Source organism: Dendrobates tinctorius, unplaced genomic scaffold (genome assembly GCF_039654945.1).
Source record: "Dendrobates tinctorius isolate UK_male_01 unplaced genomic scaffold, ASM3965494v1 ptg000003l, whole genome shotgun sequence".
Lineage (NCBI taxonomy): Eukaryota > Metazoa > Chordata > Amphibia > Anura > Dendrobatidae > Dendrobates > Dendrobates tinctorius.
The window spans coordinates 63,317,728-63,342,500 of NW_027361671.1; the positions used below are offsets into that span (position 1 = coordinate 63,317,728).

General features: G+C 46.0%; 1 protein-coding gene across 4 annotated transcripts in view; it reads left to right on the top strand.

Annotated features, from left to right (window-relative positions):
* The window catches only part of TNFAIP8 (TNF alpha induced protein 8), a 205,356-nt gene that overhangs the window by 72,683 nt on the left and 107,900 nt on the right, over positions 1-24,773 (top strand). Inside the window, exon 2 of one of the 4 annotated variants that reach the window (XM_073554728.1) lies at positions 652-843. The exons of the other annotated variants lie outside the window; for them this stretch is intronic. The gene's annotated coding sequence lies outside the window, so the exon portion shown is untranslated. The remainder of the gene's footprint in view (positions 1-651; positions 844-24,773) is intronic. 4 annotated transcript variants of the gene reach the window in all.

Genomic DNA, 24,773 nt, shown 5'->3' on the forward strand with positions numbered 1-24,773 from the left:
GGCCTCAATAGTAAAAAGTTGGTCACACTCGTCAAACACTATGTTTGACGAGTGTGATCAACCTGTCAATCAGTTCTCCAAGCGATGCTACAGATCGCTTGGAAAACGCTAGCAATTCTGCAAGCTAATTACGCTTGCAAAATGCTAGTTTTTACGCAGGAAAATCGCGGGAATTTAAAATGTGATTTTCCCGCGGAATGGAATTCCGGAATTCTCGCGTTAATTTCCGCGAGCGTTCCGCTACGTGTGAACCCAGCCTAAAAGCAACCTCATATCACACACTAAACCTACGCGTTTCGGCTAAAGAGTCTTGCTTATGGTCTAGCTGGAACCACCATTAAATACTGTTAGCCACATGTTGTTCATCAGCCAATGGAGAAAAAAAAAACACGCATAGAATTAGTCTATCTGTTGAAACATATACATGTAGAACTGTTAGAAACTATAAAAAGAAAGAAGAAATGTGCATTCAATCTCATATATTGAAGGATAAGATCCCGTCTCACATTTAGTCCTGGTGTTTAACTTGAAAATCTAGAATTATTCTTTGTTCAGGATTTTCCTTTTCAAGTTAACACCCCTAGTTGGTCTACAGACCCTTTCTATGCCTGCATATTTCAAAGAAGATATATCCCCCTTGTGTGTTTGCAGAAAATGCCTGGAATCCGCAGATATATTGGCTGCTGGATTTTCCGCATCTGACTTGTGCCTTCAATTAGATAACTCCAGCGGTATTGCAGTTTATTAAAACTCTGACCCGTAACATATGGGGGAAAAAAGTGCATTTCTGGATGTTTTGACGAGACACACTTGGAGTGGCCGGACTTGTAAAAACCATTTAAGGTAAACCAAGTGTTTGATTGTTGTTTTAGAACTTTGATAAAAAGGCTAGGAGATAACGTAGAGCCTAAAGTGGGAGCTTTTTTTTGTTTCTTATTGTATATTTGTTCTGCTAATAATACTGGCCATTTTAGAGTCTTGGTTCAAAATAGGCAAATCCTTTTTTTTATATATAGAAACAATAGTCGTATTGTGGGCTTCAAACAAAAAAGTTCCAGCAACAAACATCCAAATCAGATTGTTGAATAGACATTAAAAATTCATCTTTATTGCAATGCCTTTAAAAACATACTGTTAAAATTGTAAATCCCTGGATCTACAATTTTAACAGTATGTTTTTAAAGGCATTGCAATAAAGATGACGTTTTAACGTCTATTCAACAATCTGGTTTGGATGTTTGTTGCTGGAACTTTTTTGTTTGATTACCACATCCGCTTTTTCCGAGCACCATCCTGGAGTCCACACCCAAAGCCACAGGAATTCATCTAATGGTGAGCTGAATACCTTTTTTTTTTTTTTTTTTTCTTCTATATTCGTATTGTGGGCTATATTGTGTAGAGAAGGTTATACAATTATTGTTGTTTCTATTGTTTTTGCCACGGTTCCTTCTATCCTCAAGTAGGTCTTGGCTTTCTATGTTTGCGACTATCCTATTAGCTCGATTTAATATCCAATCTGTATAACCCATGTCCTTAAGTCTAGTGAGAACTTTATTGGATTCAATGCAAAAGTCTGTATGTGGTGTGCAGTTTTGTTTTGTCCTGAAAAGGTCAACATCAAAAGCTGGAAATGTAGCCTATCGGGCCCCTCTTCTTTCTTATGTGGCTTCTGCAGCTCTGACCTGGGTGGCTTCATCCAATGTCTCCATTGTGATTCTTAAACAGCAGACCTGGTGAGCTGACTCACCCCTCCCCCTCTCCCTACTTGTATAGTAACATAGTATTTAAAGTTGAAGGGAGACTTTAAGTCCATCTAGATAAACCCATAGCCTAACATGTTGATCCAGAGGAAGGCAAAAAAAAAAACCCATGCGGCAACACTAAGCTCCACATTGGGGAAAAAAATTCCTTCCCGACATGGCAATCGGACTAGTTCCCTGGATTAATGCCCTATCAAGGAATCTACTATGTGTAGCCTGTAACATTACACTTTTCAAGAAAGGCATCCAGGCCCTTCTTAAATTTTAGTAGTGAATCACTCATTACATCCTCATATGGCAGAGAGTTCCATAGTATCACTGCTCTTACAGTAAAGAATCCGCGTCTGTGATTATGATTAAACCTTCTTTCCTCCAGACGTAGAGGATGCCCCCTTGTCCCAGTCACAGGTCTAAGAGTAAAAAGATCATTAGAAAGGTCTTTATACTTTGTAATAAGATCACCCCTAAGGCTAAGTTCACACGTACCGGAACTCTCGCGGAAATTATCGCAAGAATTCCGGAATTCCATTCCGCGGGAAAATTGCATTTTAAGTTCCCGCGATTTTCCCGCGGAAAAACTAGCATTTTGCAAGCGTAATTAGCTTGCAAAATGCTAGCGTTTTCCAAGCGATCTGTAGCATCGCTTGGAGAACTGATTGACAGGTTGGTCACACTCGTCAAACAGAGTGTTTGACAAGTGTGACCAACTTTTTACTACTGAGGCCGCCTATGCAGCATCAGTAGTAAAAGATAAAATGTAAAAAAAATAAAAAATGGTGTTATTCTTACCTTCCGACGTCCCGCGCAGCCGTTCCCAGTAATCCTTTGCGAAAATGCCCATGAGACTTCGCGATCCCGCGAGAACGGACGCCATCGCGGGCATTTTCGCAAAGGATTACTGGGAACGAGAGCGTGGAGAGGCGGGAAGGCTGCGCGGGACGTCGGAAGGTGAGAATAACAATATTTTTTATTTTAAATTCTATTTTTTACAGGGATATGATACCCAAAGCCCGGAGGACAGTCTCCTCTCCTCCGGACCGTGGGTACCATCCGCAAATGTTCTGCTTACTTTCCGCATGGTGTGCACAACCACATGTGGGAAGTAAGCGGAACAATGCATTCCTATGGGTGCGGGATTGCCGCGATTCCGCAAAATTAATGAGCATGCTGCGGTTTTTACCGCGAAGCGATTCCGCCGCGGTAAAAACCGCAGCATTAGCACAGCATTGCGGAATCCCGTAGGAATGCATGGAATGCTTATTTTTCGCGGTTAAAACCGCCGCGTAAACGCGAAAAAATGCAACGTGTGAACTCAGCCTAAGACTTTGTTTTTCCAAGCTAAATAACCCCAAGTGTAATAACCTGTCTTGGTATTTGCAGACCCCCCCCCCCAGTGCTCTAATAACATCTGTCGCTCTTCTCTGCACCCGCTCCAGTTCAGCTATGTCTTTCTTATACACCGGAGACCAGAACTGTACACAGTATTCTAAGTGTGGTCGCACTAGTGACTTATATAGAGGTAAAATTATGTTCTCCTCATGAGCATTTATGCCTCTTTTAATGCATCCCATTATTTTATTTGCCTTTGCAGCAGCTGCCTGACACTGGCCACTAAATGTGAGTTTGTCGTCCACCCATATACCCAGGTATTGTTCAGTGACAGTTTTGCCCAGTGTTTTACAATTAATCACATAATTATACATTTTATTTCTTCTGCCCAAGTGCATGACCTTACATTTATCCCCATTAAAGCTGATTTGCCATTTATCAGCCCAAGCTTCTAGCTTGCATAAATCCTCCTGTAATATAAAATTGTCCTCCTCTGTATTGATTACCCTGCAGACTTTAGTGTCATCTGCAAATATTGAAATTCTACTCTCTATGCCCCATACAAGGTGATTAATAAATACGTTAAAAAGCGGGCACAACACTGACCCCTGTGGTACCCCACTGCTAACCGTGACCCAGTCTGAGTGTGCTCCATTAATAGCCACCCTTTGCTTCCTATCCCTGAGCCAGCTCTTAACCCACTTACACATTATTTTCCTTTATCTCCCATTGTTCTCATTTTATGTATCAACCTTTTGTGTGGCACCGTATCAAAAGCTTTTGAAAAGTCCATGTACACCACGTCCACTGCATTTCCTTGGTCCAGTCCGGAACTTACCTCTTCGTAGAAACTCATCAGATTAGTCTGACAGGAACAGTCCCTCGTAAACCCATGATATTGGGTCATGAGGTTTTTTCCATTCTACATGACGGCACCACGAGAGAGGGGATCCGCCCAGCGAGGACAGGAAACCTTCAAGATAAAAGGGGCGGCTCCTCTCTCCGCATCAGTTGGTTTCCTGTCCTCGATGGGGAACCCTCAAGATGAAAAGCTCTTGAAGATTCTGGAAGAAAGAAGAGGATGCCTGGGCCTGGGTCGGGTGATTACTGGCAGGCACTGGTCTTCTACACCCGTCACCAGATACCGGTAGTCGCCTCGGGGGCCATATATTCCTATGTCCCCCCCTGAGCGAGTGCATGGCCACAGCCCGTGAGGCAGTTGCCCAGGTGAAGTAATGATGCCTCGGAGACCATGGTTCGTGTACCCTCCAAGATGACCAAAACTTGCCCCATAGAAGTCCACGGAGGCCACTTTCCGTGCTCCCTCCCTGTCGACATATAGTGGCCATGCAGCCTGTGAGACACATCGGTGTCAAGGCAGAATTAAAGCTCCACGGAGGCTATGTGGGTACCCTCCCTGTTGAGACAGGCACTACAGAAACGGCCCTGATGAGGAATTACCTGATTTCAGTGGTGGCAGTGGAGATGCTTCACCTGGTAAGGCTGGACTACAGGTATGACGGGCGATAGCGGGGCTCTCCGATCCAGTACCCGTTGTCAGTGGTGGTAGTGCAGTTGCTTCTCCCGGTAAGACCAGTCGGCAGGTTTGACGGGCGACAGCGGGTCTCTCTGATACGGTACACTGAAACAGTGGTGGCAGTGCAAGGTATGGCTGACAAACTGCGCTATAAGAGAGCTGCTCGGGAGGTCCATGGCGTCGGAACACCGAGAACAGACCGCAAGTACGCACGGGAAGCATTCCAGGCGCATACCGGAAGTGACCCCTGACGCGCACCGGAAGTGAAGGGTGCACGGGTCAGGGGAACGCGCATCGCCTGGTGCGTGCTTCAGCCGTGCTTACGCCTGAAGGGAGCATGGGCACTGGAAGAGAGTGCGCATGCAACCGAAGGGGGCGGGGGCACCGGAGGAGAGCACGCACCGGATGTGATTGCCGGGTGTGCGCATAGGCCAGCTATAGTGCGCAGGCGTGGGGGCATAACCAGGAAGTGCAAGCGGCTGGCAGGTGCAGGATCAACCAGGTGTACCAATTAATTTAAAAAAAAAAAAAAAAAAAAAAAAAAAGAGTGCTGCTATTTATAGGCAACAGGAAGTGCTGGCAGGCGTCACCACACCATTATTTGGTTAGATGTGACTGCTCTCATCACAAAACAGCAGCAGTTAAGCAGTTTATAAAATGGAGAGCCCTTCGCCAGAGCACTTGCAGCTGCACCAGGATGCGATGGAGAGGCGGTTGCGCTCAGAGGAGAAGAGCCAGACACGCTGCAGCAGCAGTGGGAGCCACTCGGGCAGCACACGGACGGATCGTCGCCGCAAAAAGGAGGGGTCCCTAGTCTCTTTGGGAGACAGTGAGAAGACCAGTCAGCCTCCAGATCCGGTATCCGTTCTGTGAAGCGTCCTAGTGGTGAGTGAACTTCGAGAAAGTCCAGCACTCTAATGTCTGTTCTCTTTCTCTCTCTTGTCTCCTCTCTCCCCTATTTTACATACATTGGCGGGGTGGAGTATAGGAGGTCCCTAAGAAGAGTAGGGGAAAAAAATAAAAATAAAGAATGTCCTTTATGCAATAGTCCCTTAGGAGCATCCTGGAATAAAAGATTGTGCCAGGATTGTATTAACAAGACAGTATCGGAAGAGACACCCTCATTCTCTGACAGTCTGAGATCCCTAATTCAAACAGAGGTTTGCAAATCAGTGAGGGCATTACAATCAGCGGATACGGATAGCTGGTAGATGAGCGAGCAAAAAAGACAGCTCAGGAACTCATGTTTAGTGGACTACAAAAGAAAAAAACGTAGAGCCTTCCCTATTAATGAACAACTGGAAGGACTCATAAAACGGGAATAGGAAAATCCAGAGAAGTCCCAGATAATCAATTCCCTAAAAAGGAGGTACCCCTTTGAGGAAGAGGCATCCTCATCCTGGGATAGAGCTCCAAAAATTGATGTAGTGATATCAAAACTCGCCAGGAAATCCTCCCTACCCTTTGAGGATTTAGGTTCTCTAAAAGAACCTCTGGACTGACAGACAATTGTCTTAAGATGGCCTGGGAGGTCTCGGCTGGGGCACTAAGGCCCGCCATCACGGCCACTTTTGTGGCTAGGTCCCTGAAAATATGGGTGGAAAACCTGGAAGACCAGCTAGAGCAAAGAGAGGAATCTATTCTGGAAGCATTACTGGCCATCAGAGCAGCGGCATTTTTTCTTGCTGAGGCTTCAGGAGATTCAGCCAGGCTAGCAGCAAAGTCAGCGGCCTTAACCAATGTAGGACGCCGGGCAGTATGCTCAAATGCGGGCCGGGGGACACTCAGGCAAAGATGAAACTCTGCTCTCTGCCATGTGAGGGAAATTTCCTGTTTGGACCGCCATTGGATGACGTGTTGGAGAAAGCCGGCGACAAAAAGAAGAATTTCCCAAAACAGCCATTTCAGGCCTTTTGGCGCTCCTTTCAGAAGGACCGAAAATTCAGAAGACAGCAGTACAGGGATCGAGACAGAAACAATTCTGACAAGCGAGCCAGAGGTGGGAGAGGCTTCTATTTCGGCAAGCCCTCCAGAGACACCAAAAAACCCTCCCAGTGACGGTCCTTCTCAGGTGGGGGGAAGGCTCTCACTTCCTCCCAGCCTGGGAGAGGATCTCATCCAGTACCTGGATCCGACAAATAGTAGGGTCGGGTCTGGAATTAAGATTTCACCACTGGCCGCCACGAAGATACATGCAGACTCCAGTACAGTCATCTCAAGAAAAACAAGAAAGTCTGGAAGGAGAAGTATTATCACTTCTAGAAAAACAGGTCCTGGAAGAAATTCCGGAAAAAGAAGGAAGGTTTTTACTCCCCCCTATTTCTTATAAAAAAGCCAGACAATTCCTGGAGGACGATTATAAATTTGAAAGGCCTCAACAAATATCTGATAGTTCCATCATTCAAGATGGAAGCGATAAGGTCAGTGGTGAAGCTCCTTTATCCTCAGTGCTACATGGCAGTCCTGGATCTCAAGGATGCTTACTATCATGTCACGATCCGGCAACAAGACCGCAAATATCTCAGAGTGGCGGTTCAGATAAGGTCTCAGTGGCGTCACTTTCAATACAGGGCTCTTCCCTTTGGTGTAGCGATAGCTCCCCGAGTCTTCACAAAATTAATTGCAGAGGTCACAGCCCATCTCAGGGAAAAAGACACTCTGGTGATACCATATCTGGACGACTTCTTGATAGTGGGAAGAAATTTCTCTCACTGTCAAGAACAAGTCAAAATAGTGTTGGAGACACTACAGACCCTGGGTTGGCAACTGAACCTCAAAAAATCTAAACTGGTACCAGCAATGATCCAAAATTTTTTGGGCCTAACATTGGACTCGGTGGTACAGGAGTGTCGCCTCCCAGAGGAGAAAAAAGAGAAGATCAAAAATCTAATCATGGCAACATTAAAAAAAAAAAAAAAAAAACTCTGAGAAGGGCCATGTCAGTGTTGGGGTCCCTAACTTCCTGCATACCAGCAGTAAAATGGGCACAGTTTCACACAAGAGAACTTCAGTGGTGTGTTCTACAAAACGACCTGAGGCTTTAGGGGCAGTTAGAGCAGAAGCTCACCCTCCCGGACCCTGTACTCCAGTCACTCAAGTGGTGGTTACAGATAGAGTCCTCTCCAAGAGGAGTGCCCTGGACATACACAGCCTCCAGAGTAGTCACAACGGACACCAGTCCATGGGGCTGGGGAGCCCATCTAGACACACGGTGGCTCCAGGATCCCTGGCTCCAGGAGGAAAGAAATTATCCTCAAACGAGTGGGAGCTACTAGCCATCGAAAGAGCGCTGGAGGGATTGTTGACACACCTAAGAGGACATCATGTGAGAGTCCTATCAGACAACCGTACAGCAGTCGCATATGTGAACCACCAGGGGGGCACCCGTTCTCGGTCCCTGATGCGAATAGCAAAAAGGATCATGAATCTAGCAGAACACCAGTTCTTTTCATCATCGGCCCTGCATATTCGAGGCGTAGACAACCTGAAGGCAGACTTTCTGAGCAGGAACCACCTGAGGCAAGGAGAATGGCGCCTAAGAGAGTCCATTTTTCAACGGATTGTGCATATGTGGGGGAAACCCATCATAGATCTCTTCGCCTCAAAAACCAACAAGAAGGTACAAAAATTCTGCTCCCTAAGTCCAGCAGACTGGCCGTTGGCAGTAGACGCCTTCAGGATAAAGTGGACACCAGGTCTCATGTATGCCTTCCCTCCAGTGTGCCTCATTCCAGCAGTTCTGAGGAAGATCAGGGAGGACCAAGCCAGAGTAATTATGATAGCTCCCTTTTGGCCGAAAAGACCGTGGTTCTACTGGCTGAGAGTGATGTCGGTGGCGGACCCATGGGTGCTCCCAGAGGACCACGACCTGCTAACACAGGGTCCCTTCAGTTACCCTCCGAAGTCCAGGCTGTATTTGACAGCCTGGAATTTGAAAGGTCACTGTTAGAGAAAAAAGGTTTCTCAGCGGGGTTAATATCCACCTTACTCAGTAGCAGAAAACCAGTGACTACAAAAATTTATGGAAGGATATGGAGAAAATTTTTATCTACCTCAGGCCCGATACAGGAGGGAGAAGTACTGATAGGGGCAGTACTGGAGTTTCTGCAGAAGGGCTTAGAGTTGGGGTTAGCTGTCAGCACCCTCAAAGTTCACGTTTCAGCCCTGGCAGACTTATTCAACTATGACCTGGCAAACAATAGATGGGTGGCCAGATTTATCCGGGCCTGTACTAGAGCTGACTCTGTCCCGTCTCCTATGCCTCCTCCCTGGGATCTAAATTTAGTTCTATCATCTCTGACAGAAAGTCCATTTGAACCACTAAACGCAACATCAGATAAAGTGTTAACTTTAAAGACAGCTTTATTAGTGGCACTCACATCGGCCCGTACGGTTTGGGACTTACACGCACTATCAGCAGACCCGCAATACACTCAGGTCATGGACAATAGAGTTGTGTTAAAATTAGACCCAGCATACCTCCCTAAGGTAGTGTCGAAATTCCACAGGGCTGAGGAGATAGTCCTACCATCTTTTTGTCCTAACCCCGGTAAACAGAAGGAGGAGAGACTTCATTGCTTAGACGTTAGGAGATGTATCCTACAGTATTTAGACATGACAAGACCTTGGAGAAAACAGAGGGCCTTATTTGTCTCATACCAGGGGGCAAGAAAAGGCCTTAAAGCCTCTAAGCAGACTATAGCTAGATGGGTGAGAGATGCCATCATGTTAGCATATAGTAGTGCAGGCAGGGCTGTTCCAGAGGGCCTAAAAGCCCACTCCACGAGGGCCATGGCAACGTCCTGGGTGGAGAGAGCTGACGTCTCCATCGACCAAATCTGTAAGGCGGCCACTTGGTCCTCTCCATCTACCTTTTTCAGACATTACAGATTAGACCTATCTGCTGCCTCTGATCTCACATTTGGGAGAAGAGTGTTACAGGCAGTGATCCCCCCCTAAAGAGAATACAAATCTCTGTAACTCTCTCGTGGTGCCGTCATGTAGAATGGAAAAACACGGGTATTACATACCTGGTAATGTGTTTTTTCATGACACATGACGGCACCCTTATATTCCCACCCTATTTGATCACGTCATTAGTTGGGTGTTTTGTTAGTATTATACACTCCCTTGGTGTTGGAAATTTAGCAGTATAAAATATGTATTTATGTGTCCACTAACCTGCGGAGTTCCTCTCGTGCTCTGTAAAACAACTGATGCGGAGAGAGGAGCCGCCCCTTTTATCTTGAAGGTTTCCTGTCCTCGCTGGGCGGATCCCCTCTCTCGTGGTGCCGTCATGTGTCATGAAAAAACACATTACCAGGTATGTAATACCCGTGTATTCTTCAGATACTCCAGTATAGTATCTCTTAAAACCCTCCAGGATTTTACCCACAGTAGAGGTTAAGCTTACTGGCCTGTAATTTCCATGTTCAGTTTTTGTCCTTTTTTGAATATTAGCACCACATTTGCTATATGCCAGTCCTGTGGTACAGACCCTGTTATTATGGAATCTTTAAAGATTAAAAATAATGGTATATCAATGACTATACTTAATTCCTGCAGTACTTGGGGGTGTACCCCATCCGGGCCCGGGGATTTGTCAATTTTAGTGATTCTTAGAGGCCGCCGTACTTCCTGCTGGGTTAAGCAGGTGACATTTAATGGGGACCTTTTTTTTTTATCACTGATCATGTTATCCATCATGGGATTTTCTTCTGTAAATACTGTTGGAAATAAAAAAGTCATTTAGCATATTGGCTTTTTCCTCATCCACCATTTCACCCAGACTATTTTTAAGGGGACCAACACTATAATTTTTTAGTTTCTTATTATTTATGTAGTTAAACAATATTGGGATTATTTTTACTTTCTCTGGCAATAAGTCTCTGTCTCAATCTTTGCTGCCTTGATTTGCTTTTTACAGAATTTATTTAATTATCTGTATTTATTTAATGCCTCATCACTACCTACTTGTTTTAATTCTCTAAATGCTTTATTTTTGTCACTTCTTGCGCCCCTTACAGCTCTATTTTGCCATAGTGATTTCCTCCTACTTCTAGCATGTTTATCCCCATACGGTATATATTATGCACAAGTCCTAATCAGGATGCCAATAAACGTCTCCTGTTGTGAACTCTCTTAGTCCGACTTTTGAGGCAAGGCTCCCTCTGGTGGATACTGCTGGTAGTGGAACTGGTCAATAAGATGTTAACCCAACAGCTGCAGAAGATAATTGGAGGAGTGAGGGTAGTGACTGGGACTACATAAGCAAGCAGACTTCTCTCAGTGGCTGCCGGTGATACTCCTTTCTTTGCTTATTGAGGATTTCTGTCTCCTGCCTGATCCTGCATTTTTCAGCTAAATGTCATTTGCTAAACCCTTTGCATCTGATTTTGCCTTGCTGTCAGGGATCAGCTTGCTCCCCCAGGGGCTGCTGGCTCCTGCCCTGTATTTTTGTATCTTTTCTTTGTTTGCTCAGTCCCCTGCTGTATTAGCCTGTTGCTAGCTGCCAGTTCACACCTGAGTGCTGATATAGTGGGGGGGAGGTTTGTGCAAACCTCAGTATTTTTGTACTTCAGTTGTGTTGGAATTGTTAGGGTTTTTGCGTGATTGCAGACAGTGCCTTTTCTGTCCTGTCCTATCTAGTCAGTGTGAGCCCCATCATTTGCTCAGTCTATTTTCTGTCTGTGTTTGTGCTTCATCTTGTCTCACCGACAATATATGTTTGGGGGCTGTCTATTCCTTTGGGGATCTGCTCCGGGGCAGTTTAGATTTCACCCTTCTGTCTTTAGGCTTAGTTAGTCCTCCGGCTGTGACAAAGCGTCTAGGGCAACGTAGGAACACTCCACGGCTTCTGCTAGTTGTGGTGTTAAGATCAGGGGTCTGCAATCCGCTGAGCGACCAACCTCTCTGGTGTTCTGGTGGCATAGCCTATTGCGCTCTCCTCCTCGGTGACCCATTCATAAGTCTCCCTTTTTTGTGTACTTTTATGTCTCAGGATATCATCCCAGTTTATTGTACCAAGATCATCTCTCAACCATTGAAAATTTGCCTCCCTGAAGTTTAATGTCCTTGTAACCCCTCTTCTACACTGCAGGACAGAGAGGCAGTTAGCTGGGTGACAGTTAGAAGGCGGGGTAGAGGGAAAAGTGTCAGGAAAGCTAGCCCTGATCTGGCACACCCCAATAAATTTGCTTAGTTGTTAGCTGAGGGGTGTGGTCAGTACAGGGTTAGCACTGCTGCAGCAAGGCATGTCGTCTGAAAGCCTGAGGTGTCTTCTCCAGTAAGGGGAAAATAGGAGAGCAGGGCAGGCCAGACAGCTGCTGGTAGTGGAGGACTCAATTATTAGGGGAACAGGGCAATCTATCACACAGTCACGGTTCGTTGAACAGTGTGCTGCCTACCTGGTGCTCGAGTCCGACACATTGCTGATCGGGTTGACAGATTATTGGGAGGGTCTGGTGAGGATCCATCGGTCATGGTGCACATTGGCACAAATGACAAAGAGGTAGGTGGAAGGTCCTTAAAGATGATTTCATTGATTTAGGCTGCAAGCTTAAAGTAAGTGACCTCCAAGGTGGTATTCTCTGAAATACTGCCTGTGCAAAGCCAGAGAGATAACAGAAGATTAGGGAGATAAATAAATGTCTCAGAAATTGGTGTAGGAAGGTGGGGTTTGGGTTACTGGAGAACTGGGCCGACTTAAAAGTTGGCTACAGGTTCTACGCTAGGAACGGACTGCACCTCAATGGGGAGGGTGCAGCTCTGCTGGGGGAGAAAATGGCTAGAAGGTTTGAGGAGTGTTTAAACTAGGGATGGGGGGGTATTCATTTTATAGGAGGGGAATATAGTGCAGATAGTGATCTGGGCACAAATAATGAAATTGGGGGTGGCGAGGTTAGAACAATTAATATTTTAAGAAAGACTAGAGGTACAGAGAGATACATAAAGTGTAAACTAATGCCAGAAGCCTCGCCAACAAAATGACGGAATTAGAATTTGTTTTGTTGGAACATAATTGTGACATGGTGGGGATTTCTGAGACATGGTTGGACGAGAGCCATGACTGGGCTGTTAATTTACAGGGCTATAGTCTGTTCAGAATCTACCGCACAAATAAGCGAGGGGGTGGTGGTGTTTATATGTAAAATCATCCTTAAAACCCATCTGGCATGATGATATATGCGAATCTAATGAAAATGTAGAGTCCCTGTGGGTGGAGATAAGGGGAGGGGAAAAATAATAATCTATTGATAGGGGTTTGTTCTAAGTCTCCAAAAATAATGGAAGCCACAGAGAATATCCTCATAAAGCAAATAGATGAAGCAGCGACTCAAGGAGAAGTCATTATTATGGGGACTTCAACTACCCTGAAATACATTGGGGAACAGAAACCTGCAGTTCCAGCAAAGGTAATAGGTTTTTGACAACTATGAGAGACAATTACCTTTCACAACTGGTTCATGACCCGACAAGAGGGGGGGCACTGCTAGACCTAATATTAACCAACAGGCCAGACCACATATAGAATATAAGGGTTGGGGGTCACTTGGGTAATAGTGATCAGAAAATAATAAGTTTTCATGTGTCCTATAATAAGATGTGTAGTAGAGGGGTTACAAGGACACTAAACTTCAGGAAGGCAAATTTTCAATGGTTGAGAGTTGATCTCAATAAACTGGGACGATATCCTGAGACATAAAAGTACACAAAAAAAGCTTACTTTGCCATTAAGTAAAACGGGTTGATTGCATTTTTTTTTTTTAAATATGCATCTAAAAAAAGCTTGCTACAAACTGTTCATGAAAACTTAGCTTTAGGAGAATGTTCAGCAATTTAAATTATTTTTTACCAAAACCTCTGAATGGTATAAAATAACAGACTGTGTAACACTTACCTTATTCATCCCCTGATCTGCTTCAGTTTTGTCAGTCTTTATATCCTATCCTGTCCTTTTTAGATGATGTTTGGATTCGTGATGATGACCATAGTGTCCGATGCAGCCAGTGATTGCCTGCAGAGGACACACACATCCATGTTGATATAATCCATTGCTTAGGGCTTGGATACAGAGAATAATATTTTGTTAGTGAGATGGACCTGTGTGTACCGTTTCCTTACTTATACCACTGACGTATATGCTTTAGCTAAACTCCAGAAATGCTGTGGTACACTTTTTGTTGCTCTTTTTGTTACCTACTTCTATTGTTTTTTATTATTTGGTATAATAGGACATAAAGTGCACAAGTCCCCATTGCGTTGTGCAATTAGTTTATGTCCTATTCTACCAAATAATAATGAGGCCCGAGGTGCCGTCTATTGAAGCATGCAGTATGAAGGCTTCCTTACAGTTTATGAATAAAAGGCAGGTTAGGGACATTTTTATCAATACTCTGTATGTATTTTAATCAACTTAAATAATCTTTATGGCTTTCTAGAGTGGGATTTAATATGGGGTTCTCCCGTTCTGTATAAGTAGAGTATATCCCTCCCAATTCATCATTCCCCTTTGTTGTTTTTTTTTGTGTAAAATGGTTTAATTCAAATATCATGAACCCTCTCCAGATGTCCGTCACTCTGAGGAGACCACTTCCTTGTTCAGACCAGGTTTCCTGTGGAAGGTTTTCAGTTCCACCGTGTATTAGCATAGTGAATATTCTTTGAGAAGACCACCCCCTAGTTAACCACTTTTCAAGAGGTTTCACTATTCATTTTAGTAAGTGTGGGGGTTGTATGTGAAAGCCGTTCTTTTGCAGGACTTGATTAGTATAATTATGTCTTGATCTGTTAGTAATTTAACGACCTCTCGTAACCACAGTTTCCTTCCTCACATAAAATGTTTTCTTCACTGCGACACACTCCTGCACTTCTCATCAAGTAAACATCCCAGCTATTTACTGAGAAAGGCTGCATCTTCAGTTACACCAAGTATAGTCCTAAAACACTGAGAACAATGCCAATCAGATGTCAGAATGTAGGAAAGGGGAGACGTCCATGTCCTATCGGTCTCATCCAGAGGAATACCTCGGACTCATCCTGGTGCAGGACTCGGTTGTCGTAGACATTCTCTGTAGATTTTGCCCTTGTACAGTAGAATGAATGAGTGGAGTTTTAGAAAATTATTCATAATTTTTCACTATTTAAAAAAAAAAATGTGAATTTAAGGTTATGCTGCAGTAATTAACAGTACTTTGCATTCTTTACCTGTTGCAGTTTTCTGGCAAAAATTCCACAATTTTTATTGTATTAAAATATGTGAACATGAAACATATCTGTGTCAAAATATGGTTTAGACTATGTGCGCATGTTGAGTATTTGCTTGCAAGAATTTCTGCAAGGTTTCTGCATCTCTTGGCAGCAAAAAATGCACTTTTTGGTGCAGTTTTGCATGTGTTTTTGTACAGCAGTGAAGGCTTTTTTGAGCCAAATAAAGATACTAAGAAAAGTTTTGTGATGTAATTTCTTGGTTCAAACACCACCTTTTTCATTCTGATGCAGTAGCATCAGAGTAATGGGATTGGGGTTTGGTGTCAGCCCGACACCCTCATTACTTAGCCAATAAGTAAAGACACACACAAACACACACACACATTGTCACCAGTCTATGTGGGAGTGTTAACAGAATGAACCTACATAGGCTGTAACCAAATAGCAACTCTTAATTTAAAGAATAAAATTGCATGTGCTCCCGCATAATTTTCATAACCAGCAGAGGGAAAGCCGACAGCTGAAGGCTAATGTTAATATTCTGGGAAGGAGCCAATAGCTATAAAGGTTCCCAGGCTATTAATATCAGCTCACAGCTATATGCTTTTGGCTAGTTTACAGGGGGATCCCAGAAAAAAATTGACATAGGGTCCAAAATCTAACCAGTAAAGGCTAGGCAGACAGTTTTGGGATGATTTTAAAAGCCTAGGAAGGGGCCATCAATATTGGGCCCCCCCAGGCTAAAAACATCAGCTCTCAGCTGCCCCAGAAAAGGCACATCTATAAGATGCGACAAATCTAGCGCTTAGCCTCACTCTTCCCACTTGCCCTGTAGTGGTGGAAAGTGGGGTGATGGTTGGGGTGGTTTGATGTCAATCTTGTTTCGTCAGGTGACATCAAGCCCTGAGGTTAGTAATGGAGAGGCATCTATAAGACGCCTATATTTCATGCACACGGCCCCCCGTCCCTAAATCCCCCCCTGCTGGCATGCACACGCCCCCCTGTCCCTCTATTCCCCCCTGCTGGCATAGACACGGCCCCCCCGTCCCTATATTCTCCCCTGCTGGCATGGACACGCCCCCCGTCCCTATATTCCCCCCTGCTGGCATGCACACAGCCCCCCTGTCCCTATATTCCCCCCTGCTGGCATGAACATGGCCACCCCCGTACCTATATTCCCCCCTGCTGGCACGCACATGATAAAATAACAAACACTTAACTCACCTTCCGATGGTGGCTCCGTGCTCCCAGCTCCCCCACGGCTCTTCCTGTGTCTGTGCTGACATCCAGGAGCTGCTCATACAGGCATTTCATTGTAGCCTCAGGACCTTTCATCACATGACCACAGTGCTGCACACTGGGAGTCACATGACCGCAGGTCCTATTGGCACAGACACAGGAAGAGCCAGGGGGGAGCTGGGAGCACGGAACCATCATCAGAAAGGTGACTATAGTGCTGCTCCCCTGTCCAGCAGCTCGGTGCGGCTTCAGCACCGAGGAGATGGACAGCGGGTGCAGTGAATATTACATGAGCCTAATGAACGGGAGCACTGACCACCCGCTGTCTCTGCAGCCTGCAGCCAGCCCACCCCAGCCCCCCCTGACACCAATCCAGAGCTGCCCCCCTCCTCTACAGCACACATTCGGATTATAAGACGCACCCCCCACTTTCTCCCAAAATTTGGGGAACAAAAGTGCGTCTTATAATCCGAAAAATACGTATATATAATATACAGGTGCTTCTCACAAAATTAGAATATCATCAAAAAGTTAATTTCAGTTCTTTAATACAAAAAGTGAAGCTCATATATCATATAGAGTCATTACAAACAGAGTGATCTATTTCAAGTGTTTATTTCAGCCAATGAAAACCCAAAAGTCTTTATCTTAGTAAATTAGAATACTTTATAACACCAGCTTGAAAAATTATTTTAAAATCCGAAATGTTGGCCTACTGAAATACATGTCGGGGCTCCTTTTGCATCAGTTACTGCATCAATGCGGTGTTGCATGGAGGCGATTAGCCTGTGGCACTGCTGAGGTGTTATGGTAGCCCAGGTTAAGTTTGCCCCCAGGTACATTTCGCCCTCGCACATTTTGCCCCAGGAAGATTCACCCCCGCACATTTCGCCCCCGGATGTTTTACCTACAGCATTTTGTCCCTGGATGTGTCACCATGATGTTTCGCCTCTAGCATTTTGACCCCAGATGTTTCACCCTCGGCTTTTGGGGTCAACATGCAGGGAACAAAACATCTAGGGCTGAATATACCTGGGGTTAAAATATACAAGACCCCAATTGCTGGGGATTCCTGTGGCAACCTTTTCAGCAGCTCACCTGGTGTCTCTTCTGCCTGGCCTTAAAGGAGTAATCTCACCCTAGAACACAAAAAAACTGACATACTTACCTGTCGCAGCTGCAGCTCCTTGGGTCCCGGAGTGCAGTGTAGCGGTTCCCCGTGACGTCTTCTCCTGCTTCCGGCTGTCTTTTCATCTTGCCTGGATCACTGATCCATGAAGCATGATGAAATCCGCAGCAGTGAGGCCGAATGTCTCCTGGCCGCTCACTGACATAATGTCACTCCTGCCCAATTCATCAGTCAATTTTTCACATTTGTGTAACATAAACTTTGCAATAATTCTGCATAATAGAAAAGTTAAATGCTTACCAGAGTCATGCAGAAGGAACTGCTGCTGGATACCATCAATATTGATCCCCTGGAACTCCTGGGGAATAACAAGTTGATCAAGGGTTTGGGGTAACCTTGGAATATTGCCAAGTTGCCTTGATAATCGTTTTGTTCTCTTCAGTGATGCTTTCTTTGGGAGATGTGCTACAACAGAATCTGTTGTGGTGTCTCCTGTGTTGTCCTTGCCCTGGTGACCGCCTCATTGACAAGTCGGATTGCTTGAGGTCTTGCTGCTTGTGCTGCGTGGTTGTGGGGATTGGTTATTGTCACCACTTTACCAGATGCTTCATTGGTCCAGACACGTCCCTTGAAAATCGACCGGTTTTCACACACCCAGATGGAATGGACATCGTCAGCCGTTCGTTTGGAAAATACGTAAATGTGATTCTCGTAGACCAACTTCTTCCCACGTTTGGATAGTATTTAATTCATACTTGTAGAAAGTGAATTGCTGTGGAAGCTGACTGATTTTTTGTGCTAGTACACCTCTCTCTTTGTAGAGATTTTAGACACTGCAATATTCTGATGTACAGATGGAATAAGAGCTAATCTAATGTAACTTGCAGGACACCTCACATGAAAATTGTTACATCTGCAACTAAACTTGCAAAAAAGCGGGGCGTGGCCTGAGCGGCATGTGAGGAGGACGTGTTCCTGCTGAGCTCCCGCATATACCTGCTTCATTCAGCCGTTTCGTCCCCACAGCACGGCTAGTATAACCCCTGGAGGCTGCACCGGAGTCGGTAGACACCGCGGGGCACCGGAGATCGCTGCTTCACCCCAGGATATGGGGAAAAGAGGTCAGAGAAGGGTGGCAGGAGAGGCCGGAGCGGGGAGCCAAGATGGCGCCGCCACAGCGCGCGCCTTAGAGGAGGCCGCAGAAGACAGCGCGGCTAGGAACAGGGCAGTGGCGGCCAGGCTGCAGCGCTTTGCCCGCACGGCTGAGGCAGAACAGGAGTCTCTCCAGGACTCTGATATGGACCAGGAGACTGTGGCAGAGGACATGAGCCTGGGAATGGGGGAGGAGGAGGAGGAGGCTGCCCATGCTAGAGTGCAGGGGGGGAAGGGAGCTGAGCCTAGCTGGAGTGATCTGGTGGAAAGAAATAAACAGCACCTCACAGCCTTGCAATTACAAGTTCCAGACGAGCCCACCAACAAAGATGTAATGCTGGCAGTGGTGCACTGTGGGACTGCGATCTCGCATGTCCTGACACAACTGGGCTTTTTGCAGGAGTCCATGCAGACTGTGCGACATGACCTGCACAGTGTTAGAGACAGAACAGGCCAGCTGGAAAAACGTATGGGTGCTGTGGAGAATTCGGCCTCTGACGCAGGACAGCATTGTACAGAGCTCAAGAAGGATATGGCAGCTGTCTGGGCTAAAACTGATGACCTTGAAAATAGATCCAGACGGAATAATGTTCGTATTGTGGGCATGCCAGAGCGCTGTGAGGGAAAGAACCCTACTGCCTTCATTGAAACATGGCTTAAAGAAACAGTAGGTGTGGACAATCTAACGCACCTGTATGCAGTGGAAAGAGCACACAGAGTCCCGACTCGGCCCCCCCTCCCTGGTCATCCACCAAGACCTGTGCTGGCTAAAATCCTCCATTACAGGGACAGAGACGTTATCCTTAGATACTCGAGAGAACACCCTGACCCTACAATGGAGGGATCCAGAGTCTCCTTTTACCCGGACTTTTCGCCGGAAGTTCAGAAGATGAGAGCGAAGTTCACAGACATCAAGAAGCGTCTGAGAGCCTGTGGCGTCAAGTACTCCATGTTTTTCCCGGCTAAATTGCGTGTTGAGGCCTGGAATAAAAGCCACTTTTTTCTGGACCCCAGGGAAGCCGTGGACTGGTTGGACCTTAACGAGCGACAATTGAGGAAGGAGAGGAAGGAGCAGGAATGTGGCTGATGGTTTCTTGACCTGCTTAGTTGTTATGGAGTCATGCGGTTGAAGTCTGCGGTCCTGATGCAATGGACTGCCTAAGAAGTTATATTTCTATTTATTCTTTTATTACTCTGTTATATGCTGTTTTTTTAAGAATTTGTGGTCCTTATGGGGCCTTAGTCTGAGTACGGATAAGGGAAAATGCAAAGTGCTGTGGGGTTATATCCTGTCAAATGCGGGTAGTGAAAAGGAATTGAAGCGCCTGCTGAATGGGGTGGAAGGGTTCGACAGTACCCTTACTTGTTGCACCCTTGGTTCAGCCCAAGGAATTGTTGGAGAGTGTTCTTTGGGGGGAGGGGGGAGGGATTGGGTTCAAAATGTCCTTTGGCATACTTGTATATTTCAATATTGGCTATGGTACGCCGGGGGGGAGATGGTAGGCAATATGCTATGGTACGATAATGGCTGATTTTAAGATACTTAGTTGGAATATCAGGGGGTTGAAGTCGCCGGTAAAACGACAGGCCATATTCTCCTTCATAGCGGACCAGAAGCCGGCGGTTGTTTGTTTGCAGGAGACGCATCTCACACAGGAGACGCTGGGAATCCTGGATAAGAGATGGGTACAGGCGGGCTTTCACTCTACTCATTCCCAATACTCTAGGGGGGTTAGTATATTGATTCACTCCAGGACTCAATTTAAGTGCCACCGGGTGGTGGTGGACACAGAGGGGCAAGTTGTCCTTTTATCTTGTACAATCTTTTCCACCCCACTGGTGTTGACATCTATATATATACCTCCGCCTTATAGCAGTAGAGTTATCTATAAAGTTCTGGCCATTCTGAGAGATTTTCCGGGGGTTCCGCATATGGTGGTGGGAGATTTTAATAATATTCTGGATTCACATTGGGATAGGGGTAGTCATGAGCCTCTGAGGCTGTGAGGTAATCTTACGCCATTTGGGGTTCTCGTGCGGGAGATAGCTTTGACTGACTTGTGGAGATGCCGTAACCCTGGCGTCCGTCAATTCTCGTGCTTCTCCTCTACTCACTCCTCCCTGTCTCGCATCGATCTGGCCCTGGGTGATGATCTTATGCTGGGTAAAACTTTAGAGGTTAAATATTTGGCGCGTACGGTATCTGATCATTCGCCTGTTTCAGTCATGCTTGGGGGGGGCGGGAACGGGAAGAATGATAGACCTCTCTGGCGCCTTAACCCGTTTTGGCTGCAGCTAATCGATAAGAATGACGGCTTTATCCCTGAGTTGCAGGAATATCTTAATTTTAATAGAGGCTCGGCTTCTAGTGGGATCGTCTGGGAGGCCTTAAAGGCGTACTTAAGGGGAATGTACATACGAGAGATTTCTAAAATAAAGACCGCCTCCAGGGCAAAATCACAACTTGTATTCAGGGAACTGGAGGATGCGGAAAGGGCCCTTGCAACACAGAGCACACCTGCCACTCGGAAGCGATTGGGGGAGGCGCAGTCAAAGGTGACCAAACAGACATTAGAGGCGGCGGCGCAAAAACGGCTGTTTCAATCTACTCAATATTTTGAGAGTGCGGAAAGTGTGGGGCATTTGCTTTCTGTCGTGACGTCGGCACAGAGAGGGTCTGCGGCTATAGCGGGTCTTCAGGATGTGAATGGGCGACTGCTCACTGACGCACCGGGGATTTTAAAAATTCTAGAGACTTTTTATGCTGACTTGTATTCCTCACATGCTAGGGCCCCGACAGAGGATGTTGTTTCCTTTTTGGAGGCTGCCAATCTCCCAAGGTTGACTCCTGAGGACAGACGCTCTCTAGATAGACCTCTAAGTCTGGACGAGTTGGAGGAGGCTCTGGGAACCATGTCCAATGGTAAGGCACCTGGGGTAGATGGGTTGCCAGCTGAGGTATACAAACGGTATAGGACGGTGTTGCTCCCTGCTCTATTGACAGTGTTTAATGATAGCTTGGAACGGGGTGTTCTCCCACCGTCTATGCGAGAAGCTGTCATTGCCGTGCTGTTGAAAAAGGATAAGGACCCAACTCTGCCCGCGTCGTATAGGCCCATCTCCCTGTTGACGCTAGACATTAAACTTTTAGCGAAGGTCCTGGCCATTCGACTCTCAAAGGTAGTTGCTGTGTTAATACACCCCGATCAGACGGGGTTTATGCCCAACAAATCGACGGCTATGAATATTAGGAGATTATATCTGAATATGCCGGTGAGGCCTGATAATGCCGGGAAGAGGGTGGTTCTGTCCCTAGACGCCGCTAAGGCATTTGATAGTGTGGAGTGGGACTATCTATGGGCGACGCTTCACTGTATGGGCTTTGGCCCGGGCTTTATTGGCTGGGTCAAGCTCTTGTACTCGGAGCCGAGCGCTCGGCTGAGGGCTAATGGTCAGTTGTCTAATCCTTTTTCACTTCATAGAGGAACAAGGCAGGGATGTCCTTTATCCCCGCTGCTGTTTGCTCTCGCGGTGGAGCCATTGGCTTCCAGGGTAAGATTGGATGCTGGCATAGAGGGATTCCGGTATGGGGAGCATGAGGAGAAGGTAGCACTATATGCGGATGACCTGTTATTTTTAGCGGACGCGGACAGATCATTACAAAACACGATGACACTTCTTGGGGTATTTGGGAAGGTCTCGGGTCTGGTTATTAACTGGGAGAAGTCTGCGCTCCTCCCATTGGACTCAAGCCCCTGCAGTGTGGTAGGTGTGCCGGTTGCAACGTCCCTTCAATATTTGGGCATAAAAATATCCAATAAGCTTATTATGAGAGTCTAAATCTTGTTCCGTTGTTGGACAGGATCAAACAGAAGGTTAAGGCCTGGGCAAAGTTACACCTCTCTGTTGTGGGAAGAGTGAATCTGTTGAAGATGGTAGTTATGCCGCAACTCTTATATGTCCTTCATAACTCCTCTGTCTGGCTTCCCCAGAACAGGTTTCATAAAATTAATATGATTTTTAGAGAGCTCGTTTGGCTGAAACAAGGCGCGAGAATTAAACTTGAACACTTGCAAAAACCTAAAGATGAGGGGGGACTTGCGTTGCCCAACCCATGGCTTTATTTTTTGTCTTCCCAGTGCCAGCATGTAGCAGGAGGGATGGAGGGCGAGTTGTTGGATTTGGTGGGAGGTCAGAAGATCCTTCAATTTCTAGTGGGACGGGGATCACTGGTGTCGAGTCTGGAGTCGGGTAGATTTCGATCCCTTGCATTCAGGTTCCCTACGGTGCTTCTAATGGTTAGAGTATGGGATAAGCTGAGGCAGCTGAGAGGAATACGCGGTCTTACAATGTACTCCCCCATATGGGACAATCAGCATTTGCCATGTATGAAAACGCTCAGAGGCTTTGCTCACTGGAGGCGGATTGGCATATGGTGGGTGTCGCAGCTGGTGGAGGGAGGGGTTTTTAAAACTTTCGAGCAATTGGGAAGTGGAATTTCCCCTCCAACGTTCTATGTTTTATCAATATTTGCAGCTGCGTCACGCGTATATGGTGCAGAGCACAAAAGTTGACCTAACCATACACCACGACGTCCTTATCCATAGGCTTGGTATGCAGGGGTCCACCAGGGGACTGATTTCAATGGTGTATGGTGGCTTACTTGGAAAGGTCCTGTCAAGGCATCCTATTAGCGCACTGATAAAGTGGGAACAACAGCTGGGTACGATATCAGCGGAACAGTGGGACTCGATTCTACAGATGATTCCCAGATTATCTCTTAGTGAGCCTGGCCGCCTGTCTCAGCTATATGTCCTCTATAGGACATACAGGTCTCCCGAATGGTTGTTCAATAGAGGGTTGCGGTTGGATTCAAGGTGCCCCAAGTGCACGATAGATAATGCGGACATTTTACATATGTTGTGGACATGCTCTTGCCTGCAGATATTTTGGATCGTGGTCCTTGGCCTTATACACTTGGTCACGGGACAGGATATTCCCAGGGACCCCACGATTTGTGTTCTGGGTTATGTTGATGAGGTGGGAGGGGATCAATACCTTAAAATTGCTGTGGCCAGAATGCTATTTGTGGCCCGAAAGCTGATAGCTAATCACTGGATTTCTGCCAAAATCCCCTCAAGAAAAGAATATATTAATAGGTTGAACCAAATATTATATAGGGAAAAGTCTGTGTACCTTAGGAGGGGTGTGCCGCATATTTTTGGGAAAATATGTGAGGGATGGTTGAAGGTTCCCAGCCTGGCTGCCTCTAATCTTCTGGATTAGTGGGTGGGCCCTGGAGGTGGTCTCCTGTCGGTTGTTGCTCGCCGTTTCTCATATGATATGGTTGTGTGATAGAATTGGGTTTATTCGCTATGTACCAGGCCATGCCATCGGACAAAGGGAGGGGGATGTTATGGGGGAAGGGAATGTTTGACAACCTGTTGTAAGTTGTACATGCCTGTCATTTCCAAAACTTTTAATAAAAACTATCTGATTAAAAAAAAAAAAAAAAAACTTGCAAAAAAGCAGCTCAGTGCTGAGTCATGTAAAAGATCACAAAATGTTTTGATTTTAGAGTGGTTTACATTCCCCACCTAAATCGGAGGCCTCATTCGCACTACATATTTTGAATCCGTTTATTTTTTTCATGTTATGTTTTTGTAACACAAAAATGTTTTAGAAACGTTTTGGAAAATGTCTTGTTAACATTGCGGGCAAAATGCTCTGACACTAATACAATCAGTTGTGAGGTTTACCGATGGAAACAGTTGATTTAACATGTCACAAAAGTGCAGCACTCTGTACAGTACTATTGTGACATGTGGATTGATGACGGACGGGAATTCATGAACCACAAGGACAAATTGGCGAAACATCCAAACACAAAATTCTGGGGGCAAAAGAGGGTGCAAACATCCGGGGGCGAACTGCTGGGGCTGAGGGCGAAACATCCGGGGGCAAACTGCTGGGGCTGAGGGCGAAACAGTGATGACTGACGGGAATTCATGAACCACAAGGACAAACTGGCGAAACATCCAAACACAATTCTGGGGGCAAAACAGGGTACAAACATCCGGGGACAAACTGCTGGGGGCGATATGTGCGGGGGTGAAATGTGTGGGGGCGAAACATCCTGGGGGCCAAATGCTGGGGACGAAATGTACCCGGGGCAAAATAAACCAAGGGGCGAAACATCCAATACCCCATAGATTGCCAAGTCCTGCTGTAGAATTAAATTTCCAACTTCAAAAAGCTATTCGGCAGAGGGAAGCGTGAAGTGCTCTAAAATTTCCTGGTAGATGGCTGCGCTGACTTTGGTCTTGATAAAACACAGTGGACCTACACCAGCAGATGACATGGCTTCCCAAACCATCACTGATTCTGGAAACTTCACACTAGACCTCAAGCAGCTTGG